The 17,058-nt window shown below is 49.4% G+C and overlaps 1 pseudogene; it reads right to left on the bottom strand.

The window, feature by feature from the left end:
• Positions 1 to 998: 998 nt before the first annotated feature.
• Positions 999 to 17,058, bottom strand: part of LOC136404322 (small ribosomal subunit protein uS5m-like) — a 127,223-nt pseudogene continuing 111,163 nt past the window's right edge.

Genomic DNA, 17,058 nt, shown 5'->3' with positions numbered 1-17,058 from the left:
ATAGTTTTAGACTTACAGAGAAGTTGTGAAGATGACACAGAGACTTTCCTATTTACCCTCCATCCAGCTCCCCCGAATATGGGCCATTTGTCAAAAGTAAGAAACTAACATTGATATGTATTAGCGAAACTACAGACTTGATCCAGACTTCACCAGTTTTTCCTCGACTGTCCCATTTTTAGGACCCAGGCTCCAGTCCATGACAGCACATGGCATGTTATAGTGAACTTTATTGTTGTTGGGTTCTCGTCAGACCGCGTACCTTACTGACCGCATCTGCCCGGGGGGTGGGGGCCGTTCCTCACTCCTCCGTTCGTGCTAGCCCCCATCATTGCCCCAGAGGGACCCCACGCCCACTCCTATACTGCTCTCCTTCTCTCCCTGCCCAAGGGAAATGTCTGCTGCTCGGCTATCCTTCCATTTTATCATTTTGCTAAGATAAATAAGTATGTATTCCCACCTCTTTCCTATACAAAGCTACATACTCTTTTCTAAACCTTGTTAATTTTATGTAAAAAGATATAAATTGAAGACTCCTCTAACTGGGAGCATAGAACTCTTCCTCATTCTTTAATTTATTTTATTTTATTTATTGATTTCAGCCACAGAGGAAGGGAGAGAGAGAGAGAGAGAAAGACAGGAACATCGAGGTGTTCCTGTACGGGCCCTGACTGAGGATCAAACTCACAACCTCTGCACTTCCAGGTGATGCTCCAACCAGCTGAGCTCTCCGGTCAGGACTCCCTCTCATTCTTTTGTGTGATTTCACAGCACTCTGTCGAGTGATGTACCATGGTTTACTGAGCCATCGCCCTCACTGGTGGACATTTGGATTGTTTCTATATATTTATTGGGTATTAACAATACTGCAATGAATCAGGTTTTGTTTTGTTTTGTTTTGTTTTTAAAGATGAGGCTGGGAGGGAGAAAAGTGATCTTCATTTGAAAAACCATAAAGAATGGAACTGAAGTGCTTTTTCTATGGAAACGTAGGACCCCTAAAACTTCCCTTTCTTTTTTTTCCCTAGGGCTTGTCCCTTGGCGATGGCCTTGGCTGGCAGGCAGGCTTTGATGGTGTCTCCTTGGAGATAAGCAAAGGATCCTATAGATGAGGCATCGAGATTTGAACTTGAACTTCCTTTGCGACAGATTTTGGGAGAAAATAAATTATGCCGGCTCAGGAAATAGACTCCAGTCAATAAGGCCTTCGGTATAGATATTCTCTTAGAATAATTGATTAACTCCCTGCAGACCTTGTGGTCAGGCACAATTAGAATCTTCCCCCACAGAGGCCACGTGCCATTGCAGAGGCCATGGCTCAGGCCGGAAACACGGACCCGAGGAGGCCCGGGGGCCGTCTGCTGACAGGTGGGGGGGGGGGTGGGGTGATGTGGAGCAGGCAGCTCGGTGCGGGGGGGAAGAGCCAGGGCTGTGGGGCTGGGTTCGAATCTTCACTCAGACAGCTTTGGAGCTGGAATCCTTTGGGCAAGTGACTTTCAGCTCTTCAAGCCTCAGTTTCCCCATCTGTTAGATGGGTGAGAGAATTGCTGTGAGGTTTAAGTAAGCTAATCTATGTAACAATCTATGTAGCATAATATTCATGATAAATGGCAGGAAATTTGGGAAGAAGTTTCACCTCCACGAGGTACAAAGAGGGAACAGTTTTGTCTTTTGATTCTCTTATCCACTGTGTGTGAAAGCTCTCCCCCACTGGGGAAGAGGTCCCTTAACTTTCTGCCTACTTTCAGCTGTGAAAACCCTCAGCCATGTCCAGTTTACACCTCCCGTTTCAGATCCTATGAAAAGTTCTCATCCTTTCCAATGGCAGGGACCTGAAGGGACGGTGGCGGCAGCGTTGGCGGTGGCGTTGGTGGTGGTGGCAGTGATGTGTGTGTCTGTCTAGCTCAGGGGTCCCCAAACTACGGCCCACGGGCCACATGCGGCCCCCTGAGGCCATTTATTCGGCCCCCACCGCACTTCTGGAAGGTGCACCTCTTTCATTGGTGGTCAGTGAAAGGAGCATAGTCCCCATTGAAATACTGGTCAGTTTGTTGATTTAAATTTACTTGTTCTTTATTTTAAATATTGTATTTGTTCTCTTTTTGTTTTTTTACTTTAAAATAAGATATGTGCAGTGTGCATAGGGATTTGTTCATAGTTTTTTTTATAGTCCGGCCCTCCAATGGTCTGAGTGACAGTGAACTGACCCCATGTGTAAAAAGTTTGGGGACCCCTGGTCTAGCTCTTTACACCCTTACTCTCTTCCTCGGTGTGTTGAGGTGGAAAGGAGGGAGTGAGAAAAGGATCAGTGTATCTCTTGGAAAGGCTATAGCTACGGGATAGCATTTCTTCTTTTTTATTTTTTAAAGTTAAAACTATAGTTATTTATTATTTGTAAATGAAGAAGTTAAGGTTGGTCTTTCCTTTTTTGATTTAAAGCCAAGCCTAATGTTCCATGGCATGAGAGTTGAGTTTTCTCCCTGTACTGGTGCTGACCCAACCGACACTGTGGTGGTGGCCAAGACCGAGGGGAGCTCGGGTGGCCACCCTCGTTAGCCTGACCACGTGGGGCACTTGTTCCCTGGGTGGTCTTTACCTCCTCTCAGTCCAGTTTGTTGTTCGGAAACCTCATCTTCAGGCTCCGGATCCTTTGTCAGGGCCCCGTGGGGTGAGGCGACTGCAGTGGGCAGAGGGCCACACTTCCCCGTGAACCCCACAGCATGGAGACTCTGCTCATCAGCCAGCTGCGGGCGGGTTTCCTGGAGAGAGAGCCCAGGGAACAGGCCCCGGGGGAGAGTGAGCCATTGAGCCATTGAGGGACCCTGAGACCTTGGTGTACATGTCTTTGATTCTAATAAGACGGTTGACAATGGCCCAGTGGCTGCAAAGACCGTAGCCTCTGGGTTGTTTCTTCATCTTGATATGTGTCTTTTTAAATATTAAAGCGAGCTCGTGGAATATCGTATGGTTTTCATATCGTTCTCTAGGATGCAAATTGTGAACTGCTCTGTTCTTGGCTTTTGCTGAAAGTGTCCTTTTGTTCAGGTGCGGCTTGTGGCTCCTTTGCTGTTTCCCACGGTGACTAGGACACGGGCTGATCACTTTCTTCCTTCTTTTGCTGTCTTACTGAAAACATTTCTTACCTTAAGTATCCTGGTATCAGAATCATCTGTTTCTCTTGGGACCAGGGCCGTGAGGGCCAGGACAGTTCTGATCCACGAGTTTCCAATCCAGCCTCAGTGCCTCTGAACCTTCTTCTTCCTCTTCTGGTTCCACTCTTCGCTCTGCTGGACCACGTCAGCGTCCGCCCTCCCCTGCTCTTCCTTGCTTCTTTGGGAAGTGGGTCTACACAGCTCCATTCCTCATGAGAGGGACATTCAGACCAGGCTGTAGGAGGCCACCTCGCCCTTCACCGGCGGTCTGACCCCGGTTTTAAACCTTTCTTCTCTCTCTTTCTCTCTCTCTTTTTTTAGTTCTTTTGCCTCTTTTCTTCTTGCTCCAGCACTCGTCTCTGCTAACGCACCTTCCCATAGTTTATCTGCTGTCAAGTTAGCGAAGAAACTGTAGGATCTATACTGTTGACTCATCAAATTTCCGTGAGAAGAAACCCAGCATTGTGACTTCAGTGTACAGGTCAGGCTGCTGAAATGACAGTTGTCTCTGGTTCCTGGAAGTGACAAAGGGCCATTGCCGAAAAAAGTGTTCAATAACGTGGAAGTTGTTATAAAGGTGTTTAAGTAAAGCTGCCTGGACCATTAATGACCCACCAGCATGCCATACAGTGTAGGGAGGTGGCCTGCCACGTGCACCACCACCTGTGGGGTGACATTTCTCTCCTCACTCTGGCTGACACCAGGTCTGTGTATGGTACACAACTTCCGCATTCAAACCCACAGAAACTCTATCTGGCCCTGGCTGCTGGCTCAGTGGATAGAGCATTGGCCCAGCATATAGACATCTCAGGTTTGATCCTGGTCAGGGCACACAGGAGAAGCGACCATCTGCTTCTCCCCTTCTTCCTCTTTCTCTCCCACAGCCAATGGCTCAATTGGTTTGAGGATGGCCCCAGGCACTGAGGATGGCTCTGTTGAAGCGCATCAGCCTCAGGTGCTAAAAATAGCTCAGTACTCAAACATCAGCCCCAGATAGGGTTGTTAGGTGGATCCCAGTGGGGGTGCATGTGGGAGTCAGCCTCACTGTCTCCCCTCCTCTCACCTAAAAAAAAAAAAAAACTGAAAAAAGAAAACTCTATCTGACCAATCTACTCTCTGAGATCAAAGCCAAATGATAGTAACTCACATTTATTAAACACTGACTGAGTGCCAGGGGCTGTGCTAAGTACTTTATGTGCTAAACATTATTATGTCCATTGTACAGTTGAGACAACGAAGGCTCAGAGAGGTTGAGTGCCTTTGCAAAGTCGCACAGCACGTAAGTGGCAGAGCTGTGGCAGAAACCGAGGACCAAGCAACTCCATAGCCCCTGCCTATAACCATTTTGTTATATGAGGAGTTGAGAAAATCTAAGTATGGATGGGGGCCGAGCCATTTAATTCACGAGCGGTCAAGCCAGAGATCCCAGGCCAGCTGCCCAGTGCAGGGGTGTGCGTGGAGAGTCTCTCTGAGTTGGAAGTGGCTCAATGTGCAGGAATGAGACATCAAGAGAGTTTTTGGACGGATTTCTGAGGGGTGGGAGGTGGTCAGAAAGAGCCCAACTGTATGCGGGAGGGTTAAGACTAGACATCCTGTCACTGCGCTGTCTGTCTGAGGCCCTCTGGCAGATCTGCTCTGACAGAGGGCATTTAGAGCATCTGAATCTATAGACTGTCTAACTCAATTAATCGATTGTTCAGTTTTGCAAGCATTTTGACTTTGGTTCATTCCAGCCTTTTTGCTGAAATGCCTTGAGTTGCTTATGTTCCCAATCAAATACTGACGGGCACATTTGCACCAAGTGTCTCTACGTGCCCAGCTACGTGGCGGTCACTTAGGGGGGCAATGTGTTCTGTCATCCAGGAGCTACTACCTAGTTCAGTGGAAAACTTGGCGTGGGATCATTTGTTCCATCTTAGCCCTGTAAAAGATTGCTTATCTACCTTTTTCATTTATGTTTGCCATGCTTTGATGCTATCCTTTTACTTTGCACTTGGGAGGTATTTTAGTTAGCTAGTGCCAGAAAAATGCCACCTAACAAACTGAGGAATGTAACGGTGAGCAGGTATGTAGCTCGTGCATTGAAGGAGAGGGCTCGGGAAGCTGGCTCTCTGAACTCAGCTGGGCTTGCTCATGCGACTTTAGCTCGTCTAGAGAGTTGATGAGCCAGGCTGGGCTCTGCTGGGTGGCTCTGCTACCGGTTCTGGGTGTGTGGGTTAACTTGAGTCAGCTTGGCTCCGTGTATCTCTTACCGTGTTTGGACTAGGGGCTAGCCAGAGCATGTCCTTCTCATGGCAGAGATGCAAGAAAGCACCTCCACCAGCAAAAACCCATCTAAGCCTCCTGCTTGCATTATATCTGTCTTCATCCCATTGGTCAAAGAAAGTCATATGGCCAAGTCCAAGCTTAGTGAGCGGGGAGGAACTGCCAAGTTATGTGGCAAAGAACATGAGGTCAAAGGAGGGGAGAATAACTCCAAGACCATTTTAAGAGCTAGTCACAAAAGACTGCTGGTGTGGTGATGCTATTGTGAGGGTTGCCTACTTCCCCCTTCCCCGCAATGCCTGTCATGTCTCTGCATCAGAGAAAGCTGTGCTCCCCTTGAGCAAATGGGGAATTTTTATTGGATGAGCAAATGGGGTATTTTTATTGGATGAATTCCATGAATCTCATGTTTTCCTCTTTGCCGTGGCTAGCAGGAAACCCAGAGTCAAATTCCAGCTCATATCTACCTGGGCCTAGAATCGTCATTCTTGATGCTTACAGGATCCTAGCCCCACCTATGGCTTTATCTTCTTCTCCTTCTAAGATACCCTCATTTATTTTATACTGTTGTATTGCATAGATTTTTTTCAGCAGCACCTAAGGTGGGGGACAAGTGAACACTCTTAAATGCCAGATGAGGAGGAGAGATGATCCATTTCACTGATACTTACTAAACCCCTGTCCTGTGTCAGGCTCTGCAGCTGGCCCTGAGGTTAATGGTTTAGTCTTATGCATTCCCTGCCCTGAGGACTTCACAAGACAATGGGCTCTCTCAGGATTTCTCAGTGTCAGCACTACTGGCATTTTGGGCTGGATAACTATTTAGTGTGTGTGTGTGTGTGTGTGTGTGTGAATTGACTGTCCTGTGTATTGCAGGGTATTCAGCAGCATCTTTGGACTCAACCTACTGGACTCCCCCTAACCCCAGCTGTGACAATTAAAAATAGCTCCAGATTTGCCAGGTGCCCCTAGGGAGCACAGTTATCTCTGGGTGAAAACCACTGGGTTACAGTGAGTGTAGCTGTGGGGGGCTGGGAGCCCAGGGCGGCTTGCTAGAGGAGCTGGCAGCAGAGTGGACACCTGGAGGCCAGCTGCAGGAGCCAAGAGAAGAGGCAGGGAGAGGCCGTTTCTGTTACATGGAGCAGCGGGTGTTGGTGGAGCACACGGGGCTGTGCAGGGATGGGGAGAGACGGGTCAGAGATGCAGGCAGTGCAGGGATGGGGAGAGATGGGTCAGAGATGCAGGCAGTGCAGGGATGGGGAGAGACCGGTCAGAGATGCAGGCAGTGCAGGGATGGGGAGAGACGGGTCAGAGATGCAGGCAGTGCAGGGATGGGGAGAGACGGGTCAGAGATGCAGGCAGTGCAGGGATGGGGAGAGACGGGTCAGAGATGCAGGCAGTGCAGGGATGGGGAGAGACGGGTCAGAGATGCAGGCAGTGCAGGGATGGGGAGAGACGGGTCAGAGATGCAGGCAGTGCAGGGATGGGGAGAGACGGGTCAGAGATGCAGGCAGTGCAGGGATGGGGAGAGACGGGTCAGAGATGCAGGCAGTGCAGGGATGGGGAGAGACGGGTCAGAGATGCAGGCAGTGCAGAGATGGGGAGAGACGGGTCAGAGATGCAGGCAGTGCAGGGATGGGGAGAGACGGGTCAGAGATGCAGGCAGTGCAGGGATGGGGAGAGACGGGTCAGAGATGCAGGCAGTGCAGGGATGGGGAGAGACGGGTCAGAGATGCAGGCAGTGCAGGGATGGGGAGAGACGGGTCAGAGATGCAGGCAGTGCAGGGATGGGGAGAGACGGGTCAGAGATGCAGGCAGTGCAGGGATGGGGAGAGACGGGTCAGAGATGCAGGCAGTGCAGGGATGGGGAGAGACGGGTCAGAGATGCAGGCAGTGCAGGGATGGGGAGAGACGGGTCAGAGATGCAGGCAGTGCAGGGATGGGGAGAGACGGGTCAGAGATGCAGGCAGTGCAGGGATGGGGAGAGACGGGTCAGAGATGCAGGCAGTGCAGGGATGGGGAGAGATGGGTCAGAGATGCAGGCAGTGCAGAGATGGGGAGAGATGGGTCAGAGATGCAGGCAGTGCAGAGATGGGGAGAGATGGGTCAGAGATGCAGGCAGTGCAGGGATGGGGAGAGACGGGTCAGAGATGCAGGCAGAGCGGGCTCTAGAGGGATGGTCTTGCTGTCTGTGACCCAAGCCCTTGGGGGAATTAGATTCTGTAGGTCGTGCCTCTCAGCCTTCACGAGGGACACGTGTCAGATATGCAGACAGATTCCTGGGCCCCAGCGCAGGGATTTTAATCCAGGATGGCTGAACATTATGAAGAATGCTCATGATGAACATCTGGAGGTAGTTTTTACGTGGATATATACAGAGTTGAAATGATGGGTCATGTGGCTAACTCTATGCTTAACCTGTTGAAGACTCGCCAGCTTTGTTTTCAAAAGCAATTGCACTATTGTGCATTCCCACCAGTATTGTATGAGGGTTCCAATTATTCCTTATTTTTTACCAACATTTATTATTATTATTGTGTGTGTGTGTGTGTGTGTGTGTGTGTGTGTGTATTCTAGTGGGTGTGAAGTGGTGTCTCATTGTGGTTTGGATTTGGATTTTCCTGGTGGCCAATGATGTCAAGTGTCTTTTCATGTGCTTGTTGGTGAATGATGTGTAAAGCTTCCCCAGGTTGTACTAAATGTGCAGGCAGAATAGTGAATAACTTGTCTGTGTTGAGGGACAGCAGAGACGCTTGTGGGCTCGTGCAGTTGGGAGAACTTCCTGGAGGAAGGTAAGCAGCCCAGAGAGGTTAGACTTGCAATCAGACACACTGAGATCCCCCTGGGAGCCACTGCAGGAGGGCTTGGACGGCCAAGAGCTGGCAGAGAGAGAGCCCCAGAGGAGGCTGTTGCAATCAGACACGTTGAGATCCCCCTGGGAGCCACTGCAGGAGGGCTTGGACGGCCAAGAGCTGGCAGAGAGAGAGAGCCCCAGAGGAGGCTGTTGCAATCAGACACGTTGAGATCCCCCTGGGAGCCACTGCAGGAGGGCTTGGACGGCCAAGAGCTGGCAGAGAGAGAGCCCCAGAGGAGGCTGTTGCAATCAGACACGTTGAGATCCCCCTGGGAGCCACTGCAGGAGGGCTTGGACGGCCAAGAGCTGGCAGAGAGAGAGCCCCAGAGGAGGCTGTTGCAATCAGACACGTTGAGATCCCCCTGGGAGCCACTGCAGGAGGGCTTGGACGGCCAAGAGCTGGCAGAGAGAGAGAGCCCCAGAGGAGGCTGTTGCAATCAGACACGTTGAGATCCCCCTGGGAGCCACTGCAGGAGGGCTTGGACGGCCAAGAGCTGGCAGAGAGAGAGAGCCCCAGAGGAGGCTGTTGCAATCAGACACGTTGAGATCCCCCTGGGAGCCACTGCAGGAGGGCTTGGAGGGCCAAGAGCTGGCAGAGAGAGAGAGCCCCAGAGGAGGCTGTTGCAATCAGACACGTTGAGATCCCCCTGGGAGCCACTGCAGGAGGGCTTGGACGGCCAAGAGCTGGCAGAGAGAGAGAGCCCCAGAGGAGGCTGTTGCAGGGGTGGCGTGGAGGGGCTCTAACTGGAGAGAGAAGGCTGGAAACTTGAAGAGCAGGCTGGGTCGGAGAGACACAGAGAATTGCAATAAACCAAACTTCAGGTCGATAAAGTACTGGGGGTAGGGGAGAGGAGAAAGCAAGGAAGAGCCAGATTTCAATTTTCCTACTTCAGGGGCAGAGATGGGGAGTCCATTTGGAGGAATGGGTCAGATCTAGAATAGAAGCAGAGAGGAGGTGGGAACACGGACAGCCCAAGTCCAGGGTTGGTCCCCTTGCCCTCTCTTAGCCTCCCCTGGTTCCTCTCTTCATTGAGGTGGCAATCCTTTGTGGCAGGGTGTGCACAAGGATGAAGTGAGATAATTGATACAACCTGGAAAGCTCTATCAATGCGCACTTTGTTTCTACATCTAATTTATTACCTCGTGTTATTATTATTTACATTAGGCTCTCTCCCTTCAAGACTGTCTTATTTATCTTTATAACTGTCTCATGCATTTGTATAAGCTCAGTGTGTGTAACTGATCAGGGCCAGACTGAGAGTTTCCTTCCCTTCCCCTTGTTAGCAGTTGAGCACTCATCGTGAGCCAGGAGTTGTACGTATAGGTTATGTTCTGTCCGCTTCCACCAACCCTCCGAGGGTCCCCTCCCTGCTTTACAGAGGAACAAAACAAACCCCTGCGAGTCACCTGTCTGAGGCCGAGTTAAATCTAGGGGGAAGGGAATGAAAGTTTAGTGACTTCATGACTCCATGTCACATTCCAGATTATGTACTTTTTTCTTAGTGTTACAATCACTCAGTGAGATAGGGCATGACTGTCCTCATTTTGCAGATAAGGAAGCAGATTGCCCAAGACCGCACAGTTAATGAAGTGGCATGGTCTGATTGCAAAGGCCGTGGCTCCCCGCTGTAGCACACACTGTGCCTCCACTGAGACCTTAGGGCTTAGGCAGTTGGAGAAGGGATTGTGGACGGGAAAGGTCTGCAGGAGTTGGATCCCCTCAAGGATCAGCACCTGTAGTGCCACCCTCTGCTCCTAGATGGCGCTCAAGGCTTGGCTTCCAGGACACACCTGATGTTCCAGCCTCTTCTGATAAACAGGCTCTACTGGTTTTAGGCAACAGTTTATCCTAAGGAAAGCAAGAGATTAAAATACATTTTTGTGTCTTTGTTTTGTTTTTGTTTCTGCTTGCAAAACTAATCTGTTGCCTCTGAGTCTGCAGTTTGTCTTTGTAGCTACAGGAGCCTAATCTGCTGGCAAAACCCTGGGGTTGGGGCGGTGCAGTCTCTGGCAGGCTGACACATTTCAAGCAAATGATAGAGTTTAAAGACCTCATCACAGAAAGCCCTCTCTTGACCCTTTCATCAAAATTGCCATGGCTTGTAAACGTCAGCAAATTCCCGCACCCTGGAAAGCAGGGCCAGTCAGGAGAAGGAATATTGTCAGAGGTGGAAGGAGTTTCTCTCAGTGTTTGGACCCCTCATTTCGTGAATCTAGAAAGTAGATTGCTAAATCATGGGTCTGAATTCAGGTCTTTGGGTGCTAGTTTGCTCACCCCATGCCCTTAACTCTCTCTCTCTCTCTCTCAGTCTCTCTCTCTCTTTAAGTATCTGTTGCCTAGACCGGGGTTTTTGAACATGACGGGGGACGTGGATTGGGTATAGGAAGTAGACTAGTGAGGACCGTGGTGAATTGGAGGCGCCTTTCTCTGTTTAAGGAGGCACCTGGTTCTAGGTTCCAGCTCAGAGGAAATGACATATTACCTACTTAAAAATCCTTTTTATGGCCCTGGCCGGTTGGCTCAGCGGTAGAGCGTCGGCCTGGCGTGCGGGGTACTCAGGTTCAATTCCAGGGCACATAGGAGAAGCGCCCATTTGCTTCTCCACCCCCCCGCCCCCCTTCCTCTCTGTCTCTCTCTTCCCCTCCTGCAGCCAAGGCTCCAATTGGAGCAAAGATGGCCCGGGTGCTGGGGATGGCTCCTTGGCCTCTGCCTCAGGCACTAGAGTGGCTCTGGTCGCAACAGAGCAACGCCCCTGAGGGGCAGAGCATCGCCCCCTGGTGGGCAGAGTGTCGCCCCTGGTGGGTGTGCCGGGTGGATCCTGGTCAGGCACATGCGGGAGTCTGTCTGACTGTCTCTCCCCGTTTCCAGCTTCAGAAAAATACAAAAAAAAAAAAAAATCCTTTTTATGCCTTATTATTTTTTTTAAAGTGAGGAACCTGGATTTTTATGTATTTTCTTATGTTTAGCAGTTAGCGACTCAAGTAATAAAGCTGTGGGGGATGAAAATGCTATAGGTGGTCTCTGGCGGAACCTCCTACCCTGTCCTCCTGACACCCCCTTGGCTCTCCAGGTGGCCGGAGAGGAGAAGGACTGTGTTCACTGGAGAACTGGGTCCTGGGAGGGCTGTGAGGGAGGACCTTGGGTGCTGAGGTTTCTGTCTGGTTCGGGCAGCACCCCAAGAAGGGATGGGCAGGAGGCAGCCCGAGGGGAGTGGAAGTCAGGGGTAGGAGCCCTCAGGTAGGTCAGCTCAGAAAGGTCTTTCCAGGCTGGTTGGTGGCCTTGTGGTCAGCTGCTGGGCCCCAGGTTGAAAGGAGAAACAGAAAGTGTTCTGAGAAATTGACATCAGCGTCATCTTTATTTCCTATTTTCCTATTCGCAGTTATTCTTAGAGTCGAAGTCAGATTCTCTTCGTGCACATTGTGGACCTGGAAACTAACTCTAACTCCGATCCTTTCTCCTTCACCCGCCCTCTTTTTGTTTTGCTGTGGCCACCAGGGAGCTTAGAGCCCAGCTGGAGTCCCCGTGGTTACAAACTGTGCAGAACCTAGTGGGTTGCATAGATGCATTTCCCCTCGGTCTTCACGTCCTGTCGCGTATATATTTTCCCTGGCTTTGTCTTTTAATTACATTTTCCAATTTAATGGTGTTGCATAGCTTCTCAAAAGCTGCCTCAAGTCCTTTGTGGAATGAATAAAATGCTTGTGTAGCAAGGCATTTTGGCTGACTGAGCTGGGGGTCTAGCTGCTTTCACCGTGGACAGTGCTTCTCTCTCCTCTGCTGCCCGCCAGGCCCGGAAGGTTTTGTTATGGGAAGGCGGAAACGAGGGAGGACGGACTGGCGTCTGTTTTCCATTTAGCCCTTTGCGCTGGGCCTGAGGTCCTATGATTAGAGGGACATAGACTGACAGCTGCTTTTCCTGAGGGGCTCGGTGACACCCTCCGCAGGGTGTGGTGGTCAGAAGTTGGCAGAATTCTCGGAGGGACTTTCAGTGGCTCTAGAGACAAGAGAACAGCTTCAGGGCCTGAGTGACAATTGGTGACACACTGGGCTGGTGAGAGAGCCGTTCTCCCAGGTTCTGCAGGCAGACTTGTCATTGCTATTCTCAAGACTGGAAGCTTTGCGGCGCATGTAGAATAATCTGTTGGCTAAAAACAGCCACGAGGTGCCCCCTCAGCCTCCTTGCGGGCAAATGTGTGCCGTACAACTGAGGAAGGGCTTGGGGGACGTGATTTTCAAACGCAGATGGACACATCCAGTCACACCAGGGTCTTCATGTTGACTAGAAGGCACTTTGAGGGGCCCCGATTCCTACAGAGCCGTCCAGATGAGAGGGGCACACGCTGTCCATGCTGTCATCATTTGCATATAAAAAGAAGGCATGAGGAGTTTGGCAGATCTCTCAGCATAGAAATGCCCATTTTTACTGACCCAGCAGTTCCACGTGGAATCTGTCCTGCAGACATGTTCAAGTGTATGTGGAACCGCATATGTTCGGGCTGTTTATTAGAGCCTTGTTTATAGTAGTGGGAAAGTAGGGGTAGCCTACATCTCCATCAAAGATGGAGTGGCTAAATTATGGTACACCCATACAGTTGAGTGCCATGTAGCTGTTAAAGTGATGAGGTAAATTTCTATGTGCTAACATGGAAATATCTCCCAAATATACCAAGCTTAAATAATCTATCTATCTATCTATCTATCTATCTATCTATCTATCTATCTATATCTCTAATACTATGTGTACTATATACATAATTATATATCATATGTATATACAAATATATAAATCTATATATGTGTGTATGTGTATATATGTATATATATATAGTATGTGTGACTTTATTTGTGCACAATGAATAACCCACCCCCAAAGGAAGGCATCTGGGTTTGTTGATGAGCTGCTGGTGACTAAGTGATCATAGAAAGCTGCTGTCTGTAGTCAGGGTCATACTTAAAATATCTGACCACCTGTAGGGCATGAACACTGACTCATCAGAAGGGTGGCTGTTGACCAACTGGCACGGAAGGATTTTATTATTTTAACAGCTGGTCTGGCCCTACTGATGTTCCCGGTTAAATAGCAGTCTTGCCGTTGGTAGTCATGTTTTAAAATTCGGGTAAAAATGTGGTAGGTTTCCTATACTCCGATTTGTGAGTGGCCAGCTGTGACGTGGGCCCCGCAGGGCGGAGGCCTGTGGGAGTTCCTCAGTCCCGAGCTGTGGACTTGCTGTTGTGGGAGCCGAGTTCCTCCCCTGGGTCTGACATCGCTGACCAGTCAATCCTGCTGTATCGCAGCCTTCAGGAGAGCTGCCCCGGACCTGCAGAGTCCTGGGCAGAATCAGCTGTTAATAACCGGGCCCGGTTCCCCACAGGGCGGGCTGTTTCCGTATTGATCTCCACCTGCATTGTCAGCACTCTGCAAAGATTGAACTTTAAGTGCTTAATTCAGTCCCATTCAACCAATAATTTGGGTTTTGTCCTCCAAACAAAAGCACCCTTGTTTATTCTTTTCCTCCCCCTCCTATAAATAATATAATCAATCCGTTTCTCCCCCTCCTTCTGCCCAAGGCTAGTCTGCTCCTGTAATCAATACATTTCGAAATGTCAATGTATTCCTGGGTGAGGAGGAGGGGTGGACTGGGGGGAGGGTGGGGAAGGGGGGCCGGAGCTGATGGGAAGACAGCCTCAGTCTCACTGGGCCGACAGGTTGCCGTTTGGAGCCTGCCATGCTAAATCCCCAGCTATGTCGGATGCTTCCAAACCCGCGTCCATGGCGCTGGACATGGTCTTTGGCTGTGGTTGGCAGAAATACATATGCAACACTTTCACATTTGCTTCACAACCCAAAACCAAACTGCTAAGCTTTTGGCTTTTGAAAAATGATCCAGGAAACTGTATGGGAGCCATGCTCAATCTAACCCCTTCCCAGATCATTTGCCCTGAGCTCCACCCTATCCATGAGTCTATCTAATGCTGGTGGGGGCTGTGGTGGGGGTGGGTGGCGAGGATGGGAGAGGCTCGGAGCTGGTCTATTGGGGAAGCCAGAGCCGAACCAGCCAACTGGAGGGCTACTTCTCCTATTTAAGGATTGAATATTATCCGTAAAGAGTCAGAGTTTGGACAAGCTGTTAGAGGACCTAGTTTGGGGAAAAGGGACATTAACATTGAGTATCTACTATGTGCCAATAACTTTTTTTTTTTTTTTTTGCATTTCTCTGAAGCTGGAAATGGGAGAGACAGTGAGACAGACTCCTGCATGTGCCCGACCGGGATCCACCTGGCACGCCCACCAGGGGAGACGCTCTGCCCACCAGGGGGCGATGCTCTGCCCCTCCGGGGCGTCGCTCTGCCGTGACCAGAGCCACTCCAGTGCCTGGGGCAGAGGCCAAGGAGCCATCCCCAGCGCCCGGGCCATCTTTGCTCCGATGGAGCCTTGGCTGCGGGAGGGGAAGAGAGAGAGAGAGAGGAAGGAGGGGGGGTGGAGAAGCAAATGGGCGCTTCTCCTATGTGCCCTGGCCGGGAATCGAAACCGGGTCCCCCGCACGCCAGGCCGACGCTCTACCGCTGAGCCAACCGGCCAGGGCCTGTGCCAGTAACTTTATAAACAGTAATTTTAATTATCACAAGAAATCCTCATTCTAGAGAGGAGACCAAGTGAATTGTCTTGAAGCCAAAGAGAAGGAAAATGATGGGACCTCATTAGGAATTGTATCTTTCAGACTCCAAAAACCCTGTGTGTGTGTGTTCTCTCTCATCCAGAAAAAAAGGAACAAAAATAGGACCTTCTCATGCAGTGCTTAAAAGAATGAAATGAGCTATGCCTATAAAGTGTTTAGTCAGACTAAACACTTACTAATAGTTGGTATTCTTATTATAATTATTCCCCTGGTATTCATAAAACATTTGCTTTCAGAAATTTCTGGTATCAGCACGGTTGCAAAAACTTTATTTTTTCCTCGACTTTTATCTTAAAAGCATGTATGACATTGGAAATAAATCAGATAGGATTTCTGTCCTCAGAGAGATGACTATCTGGTTTTGGGGGGATATAGGAAGAAGGAAAAAAGCAGATTACACTACTCTGTCATACTTATGCTAAGAAGGATATATTAGAAGGAGCACAGAGGTCTAGGGAGGTCTAGGGAGGGGATGTCAGAGACAGCCCATAGGGGGATTTGAACTCATGAAAGATGATGACCAGGTATTATTAGCTCAGCAGCCAAGGAATGGGAAGGAAGTTGTGAGCACAAGGAACAGCATATTTAAGGGCATGGAGGTGTGAAAAGGCAGAGGGGGGAAATTGTAAGCGGGTTGCTGCATTTGAAACGAAGGGGCTTTTTCTGAGAAATGGCCCGAGAAAGGGCTGCACCGGTAGGCGGGGCTAGATGATCATGGGCCTTCTTGACTAAGGAGCAGACTTTATTTTGAGAGTTCTGTGAATCCTTGACGGTTTTTAAACAGGAAAGTGGCAGATTCAAAATCCTGTTTCAGATGACTTTGCCCCGCACCTGGGGGCGCCTCTGTGGAAGCCGGAAGCAGTGAGGCCACGGCGGGGGCTGCGGTCGGTGAGTCAGAGTCAGCTGTGAAGGGAGAAAAGGGAGGGAGAATCATTCAGACCTGGGAGCCACAAGCGTTGGGGACCACCTGGATGGGCAGAGTGAAGGAGAGAGAGGAAGTCTAGAATGACTCCAGGTTGGTAGAGCCATTGAGTGAGAAAGGAGACATGAGGAGAGCATGTTTTAAAGGAAGGATGGAAAGTCAGGTTTTGGACACTTTGAGTTTCAGATATCTTGGGCATCTACACGGAGCTGAGCAGGATATAAGGTGCCTCGTTCCATATGGGGAACATAGGAACTGGTGATTGATAGGAGCTTAGTAAGCATTTGTAGAGGGGATGAGTGAACTCATCCTGTGCATGAGATGGCCCAGGAAGAGCACGAGTCAAGCAGGGTACAGGGAAAGGAGACCTGGGGACCAAGAGTTATCCCTGGACCTCTCCCCCTAAATAATGGATGAAGAGAAGCTTGAAATTCAAGAATCATAAACATATCAATCAAGAGAAGAAGGTTCAGGATGTGGCAGGAAGTTATTTTCAATACTGATATTGACCCAGAAAATGTAGACCCGCTAAACTTTTTCTTTCTTAGAAATAATAGCCAACACTTAGTGTGCTGGGTCCTGTGTCAAGGACTTTACCATCTATTTCTTCACTTAACACAATATGATGACAAGAATAGGCTATGTGATTTTCTTCTCTAGAGATGAGGAAACCGAGGCGTGGGGACATTAATTGCTTGAGTCCCACGGCTGGTGTGCAGTGGATTTGGAACGCACACCCAGGTCTGGCTGACTGTGAACCGACTCTTCATCATACTTTTTTTTTTGGTCTCAAAAGTATTACAATAAAAAAGCTTAGAATGAAAAAAAAAGTTTCTACTTATTTAAAATCCAAGGCTGAATATATCAGGCTTTGGTACATATATACTATGGAATACTACTCAGCCATAAGAAATGATGACATCGGATCATTTACAACAACATGGATGGACCTTGATAACATTATACTGAGCGAAATAAGTAAATCAGAAAAAACTAAGAACTATATGATTCCATACATAGGTGGGACATAAAAATGAGACTCAGAGACATGGACAAGTGTGTGGGGGTTATGGGGTGGGGGGAGGAGAGGGAGGGAGTTGAGGGAGGAGAGGGGCACAAAGAAAATCAGAAGGTGACAGAAGACAATTGGACTTTGGGTGATGAGAATGCAGCATAATCAAATGTCA

This window comes from Saccopteryx leptura, chromosome 4, assembly GCF_036850995.1.
Source record: "Saccopteryx leptura isolate mSacLep1 chromosome 4, mSacLep1_pri_phased_curated, whole genome shotgun sequence".
Classification (NCBI taxonomy): domain Eukaryota; kingdom Metazoa; phylum Chordata; class Mammalia; order Chiroptera; family Emballonuridae; genus Saccopteryx; species Saccopteryx leptura.
This window is presented reverse-complemented; position numbering and strand designations above follow the sequence as displayed.